General features: G+C 39.3%; 1 pseudogene; it reads right to left on the reverse strand.

Annotated features, from left to right (window-relative positions):
* Positions 1-123: 123 nt before the first annotated feature.
* LOC149265704 (pentatricopeptide repeat-containing protein At2g13600 pseudogene) lies at positions 124-3785 on the reverse strand (annotated as a pseudogene).
* Positions 3786-16236: the final 12451 nt, after the last annotated feature.

The raw sequence follows: 16236 nt of genomic DNA on the forward strand, positions 1-16236 counted from the left end.
TCTCCATGAAATAAAGATACATTACACCGATCATGGAATGTAAAATACCGGAATTATTCCATTGAGAAGTCTCATAAATTCATATCCTAGCCACTACGGCCCATCCAGTTCCACTTCACCCAGTCAACTCGATTCTATCCATTCAAACAATTCACCAAGGTCAGAATATGCCTTGCGCTATAGCAGAGATGCAAAAGACAGTACTGTGCAGCAACAGAACCATTCTTAGCCTGCACTAGAAACCCCTGCTCTGAGTGTTGGATATTGCCAGATATTATCTATGCTACTGATCACCCCAGCAGTCCCGTGATACCCAATCAACATGCGTACATTTCTTACATTTAGCCGATGAATTTCAAGGCTCAGAGTCCAGACATATCTCTGTGCTTAATAGGCACCCACATTCTCACCAAGGCTTGGGAGTTATGTACTGGCCATGACTCTTCATAGCTAGGGTAAGACAAACCAGATTTTCACACACATTGCCATCAGAAAGAAAGTGAACAGATCCTTTCCCTGGCAGTAAAGGGTCAACTTCGTTATATGTACGCCTATGCTAATAGTGTGTGCTTAACATCACCGATACAAACAATATGCTATAGCAGAGATGCTAAGGGCAATACTGTGCGAGAACAAAACCATTAATTACTATAAGCTCTTGCTTTGAATATTGGATATTGCCAAATATGATCAATGATTCTGATCATTCCACTGGCAGTCTTGTGATAACCCATCCATATGTCTATACTTTTCAACTTTTAACTGGCAAAACTCATAGGTCACATGGCATCTCTGTACTTATTAGGTACCCACATGGAAGTCCATACTAGCCGTGGGTCTTCATATCTAAAGACTAAAATAAGACTAAGAGCATAAACCAACTTTCCTAATACACTGTCATCAGAAATAACAGCTATCGGCAATCCTTTCCTGGCAGTAAAGGCTCAACTTTGATAGTACGTAAGCCTATGCTTATACCTTGTACTTAACATCACCAATAATGACCACAACAGCACCCTCCATCCTAGAAGTGATAACAGACTGTTGGCATCCCTCACAATAATTTCTCTGGCAACAATGCTGGAGTTGTTATTGATGGCAGGATGACAGTCACCACATATTTGGGTTTCTTGATACTAGATAGAGCACAGAGTCATCCATGAAGTAACTGATAAGATTAGATGTGACCACTAGCTTCTCTCTGTCGTGACAAAGAATTTGCTTGTTCTGCTCCTCTTCCATGAAATGCAGAACAAATCTTGTATCAGGCAGAGTCTGCTGCCTTCGACTGCTGTGAAAAACTTTGGCGTAATTTTTTTCTGTTTGCGTGTATCACCGATCTCCTACAATGAAAACATGCACTTCATTATTGATCACGATCCAACTAGACCCAGGCTTCTTTCTTACCCTCCAGTTTTTCATCATTTTCCGCACATTTTCAGTGTCATCCCACCTGCCAGCTGCGGCATAAAGATTGGACAAGAGCACATAAGGTGCATCATCTTCAGGGTCCAACTCAAGAAGGCATTTTGCAGCCCACTCTCCTAGCTCTATGTTATTGTGTACTCTACAGGCACCAAGCAAACACCTCCACACAGCAGCATCAGGTTGTAGTGGCATTTTCTTTATAACATTTTCTGCCTCATCCAGGCGCCCAGCGCGGCCAAGAAGGTCAACTACACAAACATAATGCTCCATTGCAGGTGTGATGTGATAATATTGATTCATGCAATTGAAATACTGCCAGCCGTCATCCACTAGTCCTGCATGGCAACAAGCAGACAAAACACAAACTAAGGTGACATGGTTTGGGTTCATGCCAGAGTGTTGCATTTGCTCAAAAAGTTTGAGAGCTTCCTTCCCAGAACCATGCATGGCATATCCTGCAATTATTGTATTCCACGAGACTATGTCCTTTTGATGCAGTGTATCAAATAAATTGTGGGCTTTCTCTATACTTCCACATTTTGCATACATGTCTAAAAGGGCATTTACTACCAAGACATCTGACTGGAATCCACTTCTTTTTATTTCTTCATGAATCTCCATACCCTGTTCCAGAGCCGCCATTTCAGCACATACTTGAAGGACAACAGCAAATATTTTCGAGTCCGGCTTCAAACCTGTCCGCCTCATTTCTTGAAAAAGATTCAAGGACTTGTCACCTTGCCCACTCTGTGCATATCCTGTAATCATTGCAGTCCATGAAGCCACGTCTCGTTCCGGTATTTCCTGAAACAGTCTCAAAGCGTCATCGATTTGCCCGTTCTGTACATAACCTACAATCATTGATGTCCACGAGACAACATCTCGTCTGGGCATCCTCTCAAAGAGCTTCACGGCTTCATCAAGTTGTCCATCCTGTGCATATCCTGCAATCATTGTATTCCATGAAGCACCAATCCGCTTAGGCATTTTGTCAAACAGCTCTCGCGCCTTTTCTATGCGCCCACATTTTGCATACATATCCATCATAGCATTCTCTACAAAGACATCAACCTGATATCTATCTTTACATATTTCTTCGTAGATTTCAATACCCTGCTCTAGAGATGCTAAGTTAGCACACGCAGAGAAAACGCTTGCAAAAGTTTTTGAGTCCGCCTTCGCACCTGCATCTCGCATTTCCTGGAAAAGTTCCAGGGCCTGCTCATAATGCCCATTCTGTGCACATCCTGAAATAATGGCGTTCCACGAAACCACATTCGGTTCCGGCATGTTATGAAATACCCTAACTGCCTCATTAACAAGCCCATTCTGAGCATATCCTGTAATCATTGTATTCCACGAAACCACATCTCGTTCGGGCATTTTCTCAAACATGCTAAGTGCTTCATTAAGACGCTTATTCTGTGCATAGCCTGCAATCATGGTATTCCAAGCAACCACATTTCGCTCAGGTATTTTGACAAACAGATCGCGCGCTTCATTAAGTCTTCCAAACTTCGCATACATATCCACGAGCGCATTAGCTACGTATACATCAGACTGAAATCCACTTCTAATCACATTTTCATGTACCTCTACACCCTGTTCTAGATTCCCCATTTTGGCGCAAGCTGGAATAATGGCTACATATGTGAACTGATTGGGTTCAACTCCCACTGCTCGCATTTGGTGAAACAATGCCAATGCCTCTTCAGCAAATCCATGTCTGCAGTACGCTGCGATCATCACGCTCCAGGAGCACACATCTCGTTTAGGCATTTCGTCGAACAGTTTGCGAGCATCTTCCAGACTGCCACACTTCGTATACATGCTAACAAGGGTATTGTGCAGAATTGTTGTAGGCATAAAACCAATCTCACTCATGTGGGCATGAATTAGTTTTCCTTCTGACAGAGCTTTCTTCTTAATGCATGACTGCAACAGAGAAGCATATGTAGACGAGTCTACGCGCGGGTGCGTGTCCCTCAAGATGATCAGTGCGTCTTGCGAGTGACTTTGATTGCATAAGAATTTTACATTTTGCGTAGAAATGCCGGGGCCGTTGCCTCTTCCACTAAGGTCACTTAAAGATTTTACTGCAAGTTTTGCAATGGGAAAGTAAAGCAAATGCTCCGTCCTCCTCCTTTGGTTTGCCATTGGCATCACTGGTATCGCTGTGCATTTTCCAAGAACAAGGGCTCTCATCTGGAGAAAGAAAGAAGTGCACCCAACCAAAGAAACGCTTAGGGTTGCATAAATTCAATTCTAGGTGGGATTTCATTTTTGCTGGTTCACTGGAGTGCGAGAATAAGCTGAGAAGTGACAAACTGAGGCAGAGGAGTGTAGGTTTAATTTTATTTAAATTTTTAATATTGTGATGTTTTAAAATTCCAATGAAAATTTTCAAAAATTCCAATGAATTATTTTTAAAGAAAATTGGGTTTATCCATTAATAAAAATAATAACGAGGTTGAGCTAGTTTGAAAATAATAATAAAACTAATTATTAACATTATCGAGTAAAAAAAAAATAAATTTAAGTTCTTTTGGTATTTGATATGGGCCACATTAATTTTTAGGCTGAATAGATTTTTGTTTATAATGGCATTTGGTATGGGTCACATTAATCTTTAGAGTACCTTAACATAACACCATATCACCATTTACTCTATACCCTATAGACAATTTTGACGGAATTTAGTTTTTCTTTGAATAGGAAAGTAGTCAAGTTTAGCACACCAATTAACTTTTTTTTAGTGGAATGTAATATTTTGAATTGAAATTATGATTATCACACAACGATATACTTATCTTAATAAACTAGACAAATATAGAAATTAAAAATAAAAATAAAAAAAATTACAGAGAATTTAGTTAATTATAATGGAGTGATAATGCAAGTTGAGTTATATGTATCACCTCTAATCTTATTGTGAAATTTATGTTTAATTTAGATGTTACAATACATGACATTAAGGAGTCAGGTTAATGTTAATGCAACTCCACTATTTTTTCAAGTGGGAAAATCTATCATAACTCAGTGGTCAAACCAATAGTGGGACAACTGTTGTCTGCGAATGCAGGTTGACTCATAATTGTTATTCAAAGAAAATCATTGTAATGTCCTGCTTAATCTTATCATGCTAATTTTTATTAGTGTTCAATTAACTTGAAAATATTGACTTACAATGATCAAGAAATATTGGTATATACTTACATTTGTGAAACTTAAATTTTATTTTACTGATATAAATTTTATTATTGTTATTATTCAATGCTCAACTTGTCTTCTCAAATTTAATTTTGCATAGGATATGGTCTCCTCCAATTTATCCTAAATTAAATATCCATATCCCAAGGTATCTTTTCAAATCTAGTTTTGATAAAGTATGGTCTTCTCCAATTAAAATCCAAATTAAATATCTATATCCCAAGGTATCTTTTCAAATATAGTTTTTAGACGATATGGTCTTCTCCAATTAAAATCCAAATTAAATATCCATATCCAAGGTGTCTTTTCAAATCTAGTTTTGAGAATATATGGTTTTCTCCAATTAAATTCCAAATTAAATATCCATATCCCAATGTGTCTTCTCAAATCTATTTGGGAGAAGATATGATAAGAAAAGTCAAGGATACTAAATGAAAGGATGAGGGGGTAGCCATGACATTAATGATAGGTGGTTGAGGTGGATGGGAGGAAGAGACATAAAAGGGGAAGGATGATGAGAGAAGAGGGGAATCCTTGGTCTTGGTTTTTTTTGGAGGATTTGGTTTTAAGAGGAATGTGGAGAAAGAGAAGGGAGAGTGTTGGTTTAACTTGGACACACTACAGCTAGTTGGACTTGGGCTCGAAGGGCTAGGGAATCTGTGGAAGTTCTTTGGGCTAAAAACCATTCCTAGTTGGCTGGAAGGTAAATTCAGTCGGGTAGTCGAGAGGAACATCCCAAGAGAGTCAGGAGCATCTCAACCAAGCTATTGGAATAATTAGAGGACCCAGTCAAGAGGAGCATCCCATCTCAACCAAGCTATTAGAACAAGTATTCTTCCCTTTATTGATTACTTATGTAAATGGTTGAAATGAAATTCTTACTTGTTTAATATGTTGTAAATAAATTTTAACGGATATTATCATAAAATAAATGTTGAGTTATAAAAAAAGTCATTTCCCTTCTTATTGTGTTTAAATTAAATAAATTTAGTTTGTAGTTAGAGGACCCTAGGATGGATCCTCACATATAGTATCAGACCCAAGTTTCAAAGTCTAGACCTTGAAACCCACTTAATAGCCTCACTTATAAGAAAAACAACCCGCCCACAAAATAAATAAATAAAAATATTTAGATAGTAAAAAAACAATTAGATACTCTAAAAAAAATTATATTTTCTGAAATAGAATTCAGTGGAGCCGCAAGCGAAAATCGTTTTGGTGAAGGGAAAGTAGAGCAACACCCTATACAACCACTACAAATAAATGCACAACCAAACTCAATGGTCGATTGAAGCCAGATAGCACTGTCGTGGTCCATTCGAAAACACGCCTTTAAGCTTAATTTTTCAAAGCTTGCCACATCTCTTTCATTGCCTCATCAAGTAATGCAAAAAAACAAAACACTTTATACTAAGCCCTGTCAAAGTATTTATGGTCGGTGTAATAGGTTGCATATAATGGATTCTATTCAATGGACGCTTTTTGGTCTGCTTTATGTATAATGGATTCACGTATTCTGTTCACTTTATATTGTCTGCTTTAAAAATGTTTGTATTAGCACTTATGAAGACCTCTCTTTTCATTCACTGTATTTTTCATCTTATCGGAAGTAAAAACTATGATGTTAGGACAAGAATGCAGAAACTAAAGAAACTATGATGTTAGGACAAAAATGCAGAAACTAAACGGTTAGTGTAAAGTTTACTCATTTTTCTTTTTTTGGGTAAAAACACCAACATTCAGGTCAATACCAAAGATTTCTTCACTCGCAAAAGTGTCAATTTGGGAATGGTTGTGGATTAGGTATGTAATGAAATATTGCCAAACAATATAGTTTAATGTACTTAACGAAGGTGAAACCCACTTTACTACTAAGAGAATATATTTACCGAGTGAGATTGTGTGCAATGAAAAAAAATCAACTATTAATGACATAATGACAATGAGAAACCTTCAACTATTAATGACAATGAAACACTGTCAACTATTAATGTGCAATGGTTTTTTTATTATTATCCATTATTACTTCGTGTTTTCACTTTATGTAATATAACTACTTCAAGTTGAGGATGCCCAAAGTCGACTTAGGGAATTTTGTTTTAGCTAGCCCTAAAGTATTTCATGAACAATCAAACTTGTGTTCTTTATTGAAAAAAATAAATTCTTTTCAAATATTTGATAACGAAAAGACTTACCTCTCGCACATCAAATAGAGCTCCAACACCTCAACCTTTCATACTCCCAATCTTTGCAACGGCTTCCGATTTCCTTTGGTGATTTAGCTCACCTTAACTATCTAGATATTTCTAACTCTTCCTCTTTACCCAGACTCCCCAACTCCTTCCATGAGCTCCCACACCTCAGTCTTTCATACTCCCAATATTTGCAATGGCTTCTGATTTCCTTCGGTGATTTAGCTCACCTTAGCTATCTAGATATTTCTAACTCTTCCTCTTTACACAACCTCCCCAACTCCTTCCATAATTTAATTCTGCTGGATTATCTTGATTTGAGTGGTTGCCCTAATTTGATTGTATCCCCAACTCCTTCCATAATTTAATTCCGCTGGATTATCTTGATTTGAGTGGTTGCCCTAATTTGATTGTATCGAGAGAAATACTTCTAAATACCCACTCTCATCTTTTTTTTTGTAAAAGGATATTTGCTATATGGCAATTAGATTTCATGAGCGACAACCAATAAAAAAAAAAATTGACATTCTATTTTTACAACACCACTTTCTGATAACACAAATTTAGGGTTTATGTTAATATTTTATTTTCATTGACCTTCCTTGAATTTCAAATTAATCATGTTCAAAATGATAAACTGACCCACCAATGAAAATTAAATAGTTGAAATCAATGAGAATTAAATAGTCGAAATACTTTTCTTTAGGACATTCTTTACACTTAGATAACCAAATATGTTTACCAAGAGTTACTGCCCACCATAAATTATGCAATTCACTACATAAATTTATATAGAAGTTTACTGAGGTTAGTGCCCACCAAAATTACACTTAGATAGCTAAATATATTTACCAAGAGTTACTACCCACCATAAATTACACAATTCACTACACAAATTTACATAAGTCCCTTTAATAAAATCGAGATTATTTCTTAAAAATTGAGAATAACATTAATACAAAGAAATATTATTTTGTAGAAAATATATTTTCTTACAACCATATTAATTCATATAATGACAAGATTTAGTAATAATGTTGACATTTTAAGTTGCATTAAAACAAGTTGTTTATTTATTAATAATATTCAATAATATAAATGAACTTAAGTGAAATTTTTACAAGTTTCTCACATTATGCTTGATGCCATGCATAATTCTTAAACTTTTTTTTTATGTGACTTCTTGAAAATTTTTAGAGACACAATAGAGTTATATTAGATATTGTCATAGTATTAATATGCATATGTTTACAAAACGGAAATCCAACATATTCATATCAAGGGTGAACACCAATTGATTAGCACATTAGAACCTCCTTTAAGACAATATATAATATTGAAATATTAAAACATGTAGCACTAGCCATTCTATAAATATCATTAGGATAGTAAATACCTAACAATAATGTCAGTGTTGAGTTGATTGAGGCCACTAGACACCTACTTTGAAAACACAAGGATAATATAATATATATAATAAAAATGACAATCTAGTATTATTAATGGAATTTCAAGAGGACACCTAGTTATAATAATGTGATTAAAAATCGTAAGTTAATGTTTATGTGAATGCTCAAAATATATAAGATGGATTTAGCATGATTGTTTAGGGATATCCAAAGATATTTGAGGGTGACTAGCAGTGCGTTGTAGCACTTGCTTAGATAGAAATGGGAGAGGATTTAGTAGATCCACAATTATCTTCTCAATATTAGAAATACTCGTTTACAAGCATAACAAAAGGAAAACTTACACCTATCATTATGCAAAACATGTGTGAGCCGAGTAAGAATTGACAAGGCCCTAATTTGTGCTAATAAGTCTTGTGTATCATACAGATATTTGAACAATTCAAAATGGTGAGGACGCGAAGAAATCAAGGTCAAGGAGGGTTAACACAAGGACCTCCTACAAATAAACTATTACCTTCACTAGAGTTGGCTCTCATCTTGCGTTCCCTAGAAGCAATTAATGAGACTTTAAGAGGGCGCCAAACAATTGAAATGGAAGTAAAGCACCCTCCATTAGGGTTGGGAAATCTTGAGGGATCAAGAGACTCTGATAGAGGACCTCCAATCGAGGACGTTACTAGGGAGCTCCAAAAGATTAAGCTCCCAGAGTTTGTTGGTGTTAAAATTGGCAAGTAGGACCAAACTCCATGTGGGTTAGATTATTTATGGCAGCTCATATTTTTATTTCCCTCTCGTCAAGAGGTGTAGGATTGATCTAAAGATCATCCGATTCTGATAAGTATTTATGGAAATATGAATTTATTTAGATTATGGAATTATCATCTAGCCGACCAGCAACTTGAGTAGGCTCACAAGCCCAATGGACGTGTCTAATCATCACCTACACGTTAGTATAAATAGAAGAGGATTTGAAGTCATTTTCAACTCACCTGAAGTGATCTCCTCTCCACGTCTTGGGTTTTTGGAGAAGGAGATACACTAGGGATTACACTGGCCTAATATGATGATGCCCTAATGGATAACATAGTCACAAATCCACAAGCAATGAAGATGATACGTGAAGGGTAGACGCAGTAATGTGAAGGGTAGCCGCAATGAAAACTCAACGCTGTAATGAAGGACCACACCATGCAGTCCATACAAGGTACACACAGTCACGCAAAAGGAACGCAGTCATGGCAGCAAACTTAACAGCAACACTCAAACCTTATACGTTGTTCTATAGACTCATATACACGCAGGCCCTAGATTTGGCAGCGTGGTAGAGATACGTGAAATATATACGCAGCAACATAGGTCATACATGGAATACGTCATACATGGAATACATTGCAATTAAACACTATCATACGTAGCAATTCTATACACACAGTCATACAATATACCTTGCAGTCATATAATATACCATGCAATCATATATGCAATAAATATATTGAAAGGTAGTACCAGACAGTCATATATATGGGGTATGGAACACAGTCATTTAAATGGAATGCAGTCACATATATACGCCTCATGATGGAACACATTGATATATATATATATATATATATATATATATATATATATATATATATATATATATATATAGATATATATATATATATATATATCTGTGTGTGTGTGTTGTTGTGTATGGAATACAGTCATATAGATAGTCATATCCCTGATTCACTATTCAGAAAACAATGGGACTACATGGAGTATTGTGTGGAAACTATAGCCTAAGTTGCTTTTGTAGAAATTTTGAATAATTTAACACATATTCAACAGAGATTATCCTGATCATGTACTATTGCGGAATACATACACAATACATAAGCTACTCTACGTTGATCATCAATATAGAAGCATCAATAACAATAAAACATCAAGAGCATTCACACATTAACATAGTATGTAACCCGGGGAAAGCATCTCACTAAAAACCCCACACTATCTGTATATTAATGATTGAGACCATGTAACATTACAAAGTACAATGCTTATCACAAGCAATCCAGTACCAGCTCCACCTGTTACACACAATACAGCTAAGATCTGATCTCCAAATCTATTCCATTGCTTGCCTGCCTCCACTGCTCAATACCTGCTCAAGAATGAATGAGAATGGTCTACCAAACTCGTATTTCACCTCCAAAGAATCACTCACAAGGTGTAAGACGTGAGCAGAAGCTACAAACTGGGCAAATACATGAGCAAACTCATTGGCATACTCAATCCTTTGATTGTGCAAGATCTGATGCACAACTATAGTCACAACTGATAGCAATCTGATTCTCTAACACCTGTCCCTACTGAACTGAACATGCACTGACATGCAACTAAGTTAACTGATGTATTCTATAGTTGTATTATGAGTTAATAATTAGTTTAACAACTCATCATTAGTCTATCTGCAGTTAGACTAACTACAACTAGTTTAACCAAGTCAAACTGAACACAACTCCATCAACTCCACAATCAACTCCACCAAACTCAACTGATTGAGTTCTAACTGAAGTCATGCATGCAACAACTCAATTGACTCATAAGAAAAGCGTACTTCCTTCTGACAGCTGCATGGGCCACATCTGTAGCTCAAACTGAAGTGCTCCAAGAGAATAAGATCAAGTTTATAGTCCAAATATTATTATGATACAATAATATTTGACTTTTCTATTTTTGACAGTCAATCTAAAAATAGACTTTGATCACCCACACTTTGGTCACCCACACTTTGGTCACCCACATTGTGATCACTCACACTGTGATCACCCACACTGTGATCATCCACACTGTGATCATCCACACTGTGATCAAAAATAGAACTTGCGCCATAATTTGCCTGCGGGCCCACTTAGTGAAGGCGACTCTTTTCACTAAGCTCCATCATCTTGTTGCAATCTCAACACTCCCTCTCGACAAGATATGGATTATCAGCAACCCCTATCCTGCCTCAGTGGTACTCAAATTTGCTCCTGGTGAGAGCCTTCGTCAGAATATCAGCATCCTGATCCTCCGTTGGAATGTATGAAAGCAACATGATCCTCCGCTGCATACAATCTCTGATATGATGGTACCTGATGTCAATATGCTTAGATCTATCATGAAATACAGGATTAGCCGAGAGTTTAATGCAACTCTGGTTATCACAGTAAATCACAGTAGGATCCAAATGAGAACCGAACAAACCAACCAGGATCTTCCTCATCCATATAGCCTCGCATGCAGCCAAACTTGCTGCCATATACTCGGCCTCTGCTGAACTGAGTGCCACGGATCTCTGCTTCGTGTTGTACCAAGAATCTGTTGTCGATCCAATACTGAAGACCCCTCCTGATGTGTTATTTCTGTCCGTTGGGCTCCCTGCCCAATCTGCATCCGTGAAGCCACATAGCTTCACCTCATCCTCCTGTCTATACCACAAACCATATCCCGATGTGCCTCTCAAGTAGCGCAATACATGCTTGCCCGCCTTCCAGAAGAGCTTGGTAGGCTTTACCATAGCTTGTGAAAGCTGGTTAACTGCATAGCATATATCAGGTCGTGTATTGACCAAATACATCAGCGACCCCACCAATTGTCGATAAACAGTGGCATCCACTTCTTCTCCCGAAGTGGCATCCTCCTTCCTCCAACCTCCAGGAAGAGGAGTGTCAACAGGCTTGCAGCCATGCATGTTGAACTTCTCCAGTATCTCCCGAGCATACTTGCCCTGAGAAACAAACAGTCCACCACTGCGCTGCCATATTTCCAATCCTAGGAAATAGTGAAGGAGGCCCAAGTCCTTCATCTCAAACTCTGTAGCAAGATCCTTCTTGCATGACAGTATCAACAGCTCATCACCCATTAGAATCAAATCATCAACATACAGCACAATGATTAGCAACTTACCCTCCACCACAATCTGGTATAGGTTAGGATCCGCCTCGCTCTTGGAGAATCCAAGTCCTGTGAAATAGTTGTCTATCCGTGTGTACCAAGCACGTGGTGCTTGCTTCAACCCATACAGCGCTCTCTTGAGCCTGCACACATGCGACTCACTGCTGAAGACCTCAAAGCCTTCGGGCTGCTCAATGTACACCTCCTCCTCAATGACTCTGTTGAGGAACGCAGTCTTCACATCCATCTGATGAATGTGCCATCCCATCTGCGCTAAGAGAGCAAGAATCGTCCGTATGGAAGAATACCTTGCGACAGGTGCAAAGGTCTCCTCATAATCGATCCCCTCTATCTGTGAAAAGCCTCGGGCAACAAATCTTGCCTTGTACTTCTCCACACTCCCGTTAGCTGCCTGCTTGACCTTGTAGATCCATCTCGAACCCACCACTGATTTCCCTTCCGGTCTAGGAACAATCTCCCATGCACTGTTTCTGACAATAGAATCATACTCTTCCACCATGGCGTCTACCCATGCGGGATCCTCCACAGCTTCCTCGAAAGAGGATGGCTCAGTCACAACACACTTGCTCATCAGAGCCATGTATCCAGTGTATCGATCAGGTGACTGTCTCTGCCTGCGTTGGGTTGTAGGTGGTCCTACAACTTTCTCTGCATCTTGAGCCAGTCGCTCAGCTTCTGTCAAGCGCTTTCGCCCTCTGATGGTTGGCGCTGCATGAGTGGTCTCTTCCACTCCATGAACCTCGTCCTGTGGTTGATCCACGTCCTGAAGCTCATCCTTAGGAACTAATAGCTCCTCATCTGCATGCAAGTGTAGCTCCCTCTCAAGCGAACACTTCATGGCTTTCTCCTCCTGAAATTTTATATCCCGTCGCACAACAGTTTTACCACTGTCTGGAAAATACACACGATAGTTGTGGGGCATATCAGTGTACCCCACAAATATCCCAACCTCTGCGGTCGGCTCCAACTTCTTCCTGGCATCCTTCGTCACATGCATGTAAACGTTAGCACCAAAAATCCTCAAATGAGAAAGATCAGGCTTCTTACCAGAATAAGTCTCCTCAGGTGTACTCATGCCAAGTATCCTATGAGGACAACGGTTCTGCACATAAATTGCTGTATTGCATGCTTCCGCCCACAAGTGAAGGGGTAGGCCTTGATCATGCAACATTGCCCGTGTAGCACCCACAATCGTTCTGTTCTTCCGCTCAGCTACCCCGTTCTGTTGTGGGTTATGGGGAGCTATGAGCTCTCTACGAATCCCTTCTGCCTTGCAGAAATCCTTGAACTCGTCCGAGATGTATTCACCACCATTATCGCTCCTAAGAGCCTTCACCTTCTTCCCCGACTCCTTCTCGACCAGTGCTTTGAATTCACAGAACTTTGAATATGTCTCGCTCTTCTTCTGCATGAAGAAGATCCAGCACTTACGAGAGAAATCATCAACAAAAATCACATAATACCTGTGTTTTGCTGTCGAAGCAACTGAGAAAGGTCCACACATGTCTATGTGAATTCTCTCAAGGATCATCGTGGCGCGACTATCCTTCTCGTGAAAGGTGGCTTTCACAAACTTCCCCAAAGTACACCCCTTGCACTGATCTGACTGCGCAAGTGTGCCTTTAGGAAGCCCTGTAGTGATCTGCTGCAGTATCTTCAAGGCTCCATGGTGAAGGTGACCCAATCTCCTGTGCCACAACTCGCCATCATCCCGGCTCACCAATCCTTCTGCCTTGCACGCCATTGTTGCGCATCCATCTACATGCAACTGATAAAGGTTCCTCACTCGAACCCCTATCTTCCGGGTCTCACCAGTTGTCTTGCTGTGCAGGAAAGCCTTTCCCTCGCTGAAAACAACATCATACCCCTTGTCTTCTAACATCGCCACTGAGATGAGATTCTTCGTCAATCCTGGAACATGCATGACTTCCTTCAATACGAAGGGTTTACCAGACTCCCTCTCAAAGGAAATGGTACTGATACCGGTCGCACTATATCTACCATCATCACCCATCTCGATGTGCACTCCAAGATCTTTGTCCTCCAGATCAGAGAACAAATCTCTATCTCCCGTCATGTGAAAAGACGCACCACTGTCCAAGAACCACACTGATCCCATCACACTTGAAACCAAGCATGCGATCAATGAAAAATCAAGCTCAAACTGTGAGGCTAGAGCCTCTCCTGCTGAAGACCCAGCAGCCTGCTTGTTCTTCTTCTTCTGCGGACAATTAGTGGCATAGTGTCTGTGCTAGTGACAGTGAAAACACTTCACCTTGGACATATCCTGCTTCTTGCCTTTCACACCAGATTGAGAAGCTTTCTTGCTCTTCCCTTTCTTTGCTTTGGCAGCCAAAGCACAATTCTCTTCATCAGCTCCCTTTGATGAAGATCCGTCCCTGGTACTCTGCCTGATCTCCTCCTGCACAAGATCTGACCATAGTCTTTCCCATCTTGGAAATTTCTCCCGACCATTGACAGAGTCCTGATAGGAATGCCAACTCTTCGGAAGACCAAGGAGAGCCAAGCTCACCAAGTCCTCATCATCGACAGTAACCCCCACACTTCCCAGCTCATCTCGACACTGAGTGAACTTCGTGAGATACTTGGGAATACTGTCACCCTTCTCGCATTTGATGTTTCTGAGTTTATCTTTGAGCGCCAGCTTCCTCTGATCGCTCTTTCTTTGGAATAATTCTGTTAATGATTTCCACATCAAATATGGAGTAGCCTTTCCATGGAGGCTGGACACAATGTGATCCTTCACGCCCTCCAACAGAATCCTTCAACATTTTGCGGTCTTCTTTTGCCAAGCATCAGCTTGAGTAGCATCAGTAGGCTTTGGGACATCCGTCTCTATGAACTCCTTCAGCCCGTTATCATCCAATACTGCCTCCATTCTGTCCTTCCATGCAATATAGTTTGAGCTGCCCTCAAGAGCATACTCCAATCGCAATCCGTTGAAAGACATTGCTGCGTTGTCACCAAGAAAACACTACTGCAAATTCGAATTCCACCAGCAACCAACTCAACCGCCTCGGATCTAAGATTCGTGAGAACACAATATTTCTCGTACAGAGATTGACTGTATGGGCATTCACCGGATATCTCACCTTCCAAAGGAAGGATGAATCCAGAGGCTACCCGGCCCGATTACAGACTCTGCCTGAAGAAATAGAATGTAAACACTTCCTGAATAGTATATCTGATGATCAACAGCTCTGATACCATGTAGAAACTTTTTTCTACAAATCATCTAGCTCTGATACCATGTAGAAATTTTGAATAATTTAACACATATTCAACAGAGATTATCCTGATCATGTACTATTGCGGAATACATACACAATACATAAGCTCCTCTACATTGATCATCAATATAGCAGCATCAATAACAATAAAACATCAAGAGCATTCACACATTAACACAGTATGTAACCCGGGGAAAGCATCTCACTAAAAACCCCACACTATCTGTATATTAATGATTGAGACCATGTAACATTACAAAGTACAATGCTTATCACAAGCAATCAAGTACCAGCTCCACCTGTTACACACAATACAACTAAGATCTGATCTCCAAATCTATTCCACTGCTTGCCTGCCTCCACTGCTCAATACCTGCTCAAGAATGAATGAGAATGGTCTACCAAACTCGTATTTCACCTCCAAAGAATCACTCACAAGGTGTAAGACGTGAGCAGAAGCTACAAACTGGGCAAATACATGAGCAAACTCATTGGCATACTCAATCCTTTGATTGTGCAAGATCTGATGCACAACTATAGTCACAACTGATAGCAATCTGATTCTCTAACACCTGTCCCTGCTGAACTGAACATGCACTGACATGCAACTAAGTTAACTGATGTATTCTATAGTTGTATTATGAGTTAATAATTAGTTTAACAACTCATCATTAGTCTATCTGCAGTTAGACTAACTACAACTAGTTTAACCAAGTCAAACTGAACACAACTCCATCAACTCCACAATCAACTCCACCAAACTCAACTAATTGAGTTCTAACTGAAGTCATGCATGCA

This window comes from Pinus tabuliformis, chromosome 6, assembly GCF_031772625.1.
Source record: "Pinus tabuliformis cultivar Carrire ecotype Pingquan chromosome 6, CPIR1, whole genome shotgun sequence".
Classification (NCBI taxonomy): Eukaryota; Viridiplantae; Streptophyta; class Pinopsida; order Pinales; family Pinaceae; genus Pinus; species Pinus tabuliformis.